We start from the raw sequence: 4523 nt of genomic DNA, 5'->3' as shown, positions 1-4523 counted from the left end.
CTACTTTTCAATAGATAGATTTTATCAGGAAATGACTTGGAGCCTTTCACGTTTATCAGATGTCTTTTCATTATTCTTTTCTATCTTTGCAATTCTTGATCCAAATTGCGTGGCCCTTTTTGGCAGAAGAGTAGAGGCAGTAAGACCAAGTTCGACAGCTGCAAGGCATAAAATTAGTTTTTTGCCAATTCCACAGGGTAAAGGCAAGTTTGCCTTTTCCCAAACTGGTAGGGAATTTAGAAAGGAGACAACATTTTCATCCAGGAAAGGAAATCTTCCTTCTTTTCCATGATCACCAATAACTTTTACATCATGACAAAGATTTCTAGAAGAAATTCACCCCAGTTCCTTCCTGATTTCCTTACTCAATCCTTCCAGCCCATGTGTCTGAAAGCAGACATGATGATGAGAATAACCTGCCAGTTGCTCATCTGCACCAAGTCCAGTGAGAACTAACTTTGAACTGCTCTGATATGATTTCACTTCACCCTGGGTCACTAACCAACCAATTCCTCTAGAAGCAAACCAGACTGCACAGCCAATGCTATCATCCAAAACTGTATCCAAGGGCTGAATCAAGTGACATATTTTTGTTCTTAATCTGCGGTGCTTCCAAAGAAACGTTGATTTCAACAAAATTCCAAATTCAGGAAGGGTTAATAACTTGTAGTTATTTTAGTCCTGCTCTTCCTGTAATTTGATCTGGTACATTGAATTGTTTATCAGGACGGTCACCATCACTGTCAGCAACATTTTTAGAGAATTCTTCAGAAGGCATTTCACAATGATTTTTCTGTTTACTCATTTTTTTGTTAAAGCTGGTTGGTATGGTCTTTTCTCCAGTCATGAAAGCTACAGTAAGAAAATTAGTTCATCTAGGGAATATGATGGTCACCAAAGGTTGCAATAACCATGGAATCAATGTCCCCAGAAAACAGGATTGCAACATTTGCTTTCCTTTCACAAGTTTGCAAAACTTCATTTGGTGCCAGGTTTTCATCCCTAGGTAAACACAAGACACGTCTCTTGACTGCAACACTCAGGACATCAGTAAGGTGCTGAACTACTTCCTCTATGTGTCCACCAGCAAGAAAGACCTGAAGTGTCTCTCTTGTAGTTGGGATGCTGGAAATATTACTGCAATGAGTCTCTGATGGAGCTTGTGGCAACAACATATTTAAAGGGATAGTAGGTTTTTCAAGATATAGTTTGGCTTCATTTGCTACCACTGATACAAATGCTGGTAAGTCTGCTGACATCTGAGTCAGGCTATTAACACATTCTTCAACAATATTCTCCCTAGAAATATATTTCCAAGGATACAATTTTAATATCACATATCTGGAAATGGTAGGAGACTTAAGATCAATTCTGAAAACTCCAGATACTGGAACTTCTTGCCACTGATTTGCCATTCCTGATGTTTGGGTACTAACTGAAGAGAGGCAGAAACTCTTGCCCAATTTACTAAAATGCCATTCAAGCTGTGGCGACCAAAATAATCCCTACCAAACCATAAATAAGGAGTAAATGCTTGATAATATATAAAAGACCAAGGACCTTGGACTTTTGAGAAGAGTGACAAAATGTCAGATTCATTCTTAAAAGAGGAAAGATAATTAAACATAATTTGAGTATCATTCTCTTCAGCTTCAAACTTTATTCCACTAAAGACTTCTCCATTCCAAAGGAACACATTGCCTCTTTCATCTTCCAGGGGCTGGGCAGTCATAACACCTCTCAAGTGAAGGACGTGGCCAGAAAATAAACACTGGTAGTGAACATCAGACTTTAACAGTTGTTTACTACTACTGGTCCCCATCACTTAGATTATACAGTAAATCCTCTTTTAAATCTTTACTGAAATTATCAATGGAAAGCTTAGAGAACAAAAAATACCACACATTGTTACATGATATCAGGTTGATTACTTCTTGATTTTGGTCTTCTCTGAGATTTTTATTTCTTGGTATTCTTTTTTCAGTTCATCTATTGTGTTTTTGCTTTGGGAAAGCATTTCTGTTCAGTCTGTAAGAAAGAATATGTTGCTGTTCTGTTGCTGCTTATATACTTTCCTATTCTTCTTCAGGTTAGACAGCTCATCCACAACAATTTTGTGTTCTTTATCTTGTTGCTTACATCCTCTTTGTATGGGTCAACTCGTCTGTGGAAACTAGCATGGCGCTGTCCTCTGGGTGAGTTCCCCAGTTGGGCATCTCCACCAAGCACAGGATGCGCAGCCTGTGCAGCTCTCTGAAGCCCCACAGCCTCCTCTGGCACTGCGTATTGAACAGGGAATTCTTTCCCACAGTCTGTATTTTCTACTGCATTCTGGACGATCTGCTGCTTGTAGGTATATATTTCTGCTTTTATACTTTCTCTATTCTGTTCTACTCATTGTGTGTTTAATTTTATATATTACTCTCCTGTTTTGTTTACTACAGTTTATAGGATAATTTGAAGTCAGGTAAAGTGATGCCTCCACACTTGTTTGTTGTATTTAGGGTTGCTTTGAGTATTTGGGGTTGATTTTGCCTCCATAAGAAAAATAGGATTTTTTCCCCCAGTTTTTGGAGAATGACTAGGGTGTTTTAATAGGAATGCTATTGTGCTGTGGCCTGTTTACAGGACAGAGGATGAACACAGAACATAAAAGAAAGACAAAAAGAAAGACACAGACACACACAAAAACAGTTACATGACTCAAGTGCTGAATGCACTGGGTCAGTTTATTTTTATACTCTGAAAAGTTAATGTTAGTTCCCTGTATGTGACCACCCAAGCATTACAGCAGTGGCCATAAATTCCAGAACACGTAGCCTTAAGGACACATGTCCCCTGACTCAAGGTTTCCAGGTGGTTGCTCTAGGTGCCAGGAGATCACTGACCAAGATTTGCAAGGTTGGGCAAGGCAGCCATGGTTCCCTCCCTTGAGGGATCTTACCCATCATTGACTAACCAGCCATCTTATGCGGCAAAGCAGCAACACAGGAACAATGTGCTTATCGTGTGGCCTCCAGTCCCCCACTGCTGCGGGGCTGGGCAGCCCTTGCTTACTTGCAGAAACTCAGGTTCTTTGTTATGCCTCTAGGGAGTAACCTTGTTTGTCACAGGGACCTTGTCCGGAACACATTACTCTCAAACGCTCTGGGCAGAGCTCGTACATTACTCACTAAATTTAATTCTTAAACCAGGAAAGGATCATGTCAGTCCCCAACACTATTGAATCTGTGGACTGCTGTGGGCAGTATGGTCATGTTTGCAATATTGATTATTCCAATTTATGATCATGGGATATTGTTCCATTCATTGGCATCTTCTACAATTTCTTTCATCAGTGTTTTGCAGTTCGTCTTGGAGGTATGATTGACCTTCTTGGTTAAGCATATTCTTTGGTATTTTATTTGCTTTCATAGCCATTGTAAATGGCACCAAGTTCTTGATTTGATTCTCAGCTTGGCAGTTATTTGTGTATGTAATGGTCTTGATGTTTTAACATTCATTTTACAACATGAGAGTCATATGACCTGCAAACAGGCATAGTTTGATCTCTTTCTTTTCTGATTTGTATGCCCTTTATTCCTTTCCCTTTCCTGATTTCTCTGATCACAACTTCCAGTACTATGATCAATAGAAGCAGGAGAAGTGGGCATTGTTGCCTTGTTCTTGTTCTTGGTGGAATGAATTCAAGTTTACCCAATTAAATATGTTTTTTCTCTGGATTTGTCATCTGTGGCAATAAAGGGAGAGGAAAAGAAAAAACAAAACAGGACAAGACACTGGCCCTTTAATACCAGAGGAGAAAAGATAGGGATTTGAAATGAGGTTCACAGGGGTATAACAATGGTTGCCTGCCTCCGTTTGAACACCCCCAAGATCAGAAGGAGTAATCAGCAATGAGAACACAGTTCCACAATATTTGAAACACAGAGTTCATCTTGTCCACCATGTCTCACACAAGATGCATGCAAGCTGTTCAGGAAGCACACACATCTTCCTGCCATGGAGTTGGGGGGTGAGGAAGGAGTAGATGCTATTGTGCTAAAAACTGAAATTATTTTACATTTGCAGAAAGTTAACATCCAAGTGTTTCCTTCAAAGTTGCAAGCCCTCAAAATACTCCAGAGATCCAAAACATTTACATCAGACTGATTCTGCCAGTGCAATTGTTGTTGTCTAAGTGGAGACAGATTTGGGGTGCTTCTTACTATACAATCTTTCTTCAGTTTCATCACACTGAACATTTTTGACACAAAACTACCCTTGATTGTGTGATACAGTGGTATTGAAAGAACTAAGAGGCAAGAAGAAATAAAATCACCTGGAAAATGGACAGAAAAGTCAGCATTAAGGGGAAATGAGCTTTACCTGGGCACTGCAGTGACAGGTACCGAGAAAAAAACAAAAACAAAACAACAACAAAAACAAGATTTTCAGAATACATTGAAATTTATTGCTTGATTTTTTACTACACTTGCTCTTGGCCAAAAGGCTGAGAAGCAATTGCTTGGTTTTTTAGAAAT

General features: G+C 39.4%; 2 pseudogenes; both read right to left on the bottom strand.

Annotated features, from left to right (window-relative positions):
• Positions 1–1906, bottom strand: LOC142865760 (asparagine synthetase domain-containing protein 1 pseudogene; annotated as a pseudogene).
• A 21-nt stretch (positions 1907–1927) lies between these two features.
• On the bottom strand, positions 1928–2216 carry LOC142865761 (ASNSD1 upstream open reading frame protein-like; annotated as a pseudogene).
• Between the last annotated feature and the right edge of the window lie 2307 nt (positions 2217–4523).

The sequence above is a fragment of the Microcebus murinus genome, chromosome 32, assembly GCF_040939455.1.
Source record: "Microcebus murinus isolate Inina chromosome 32, M.murinus_Inina_mat1.0, whole genome shotgun sequence".
Lineage (NCBI taxonomy): Eukaryota > Metazoa > Chordata > Mammalia > Primates > Cheirogaleidae > Microcebus > Microcebus murinus.
Note: the sequence above shows the minus strand (reverse complement) of the source record. Positions and strands in the feature narration are given on the sequence as shown.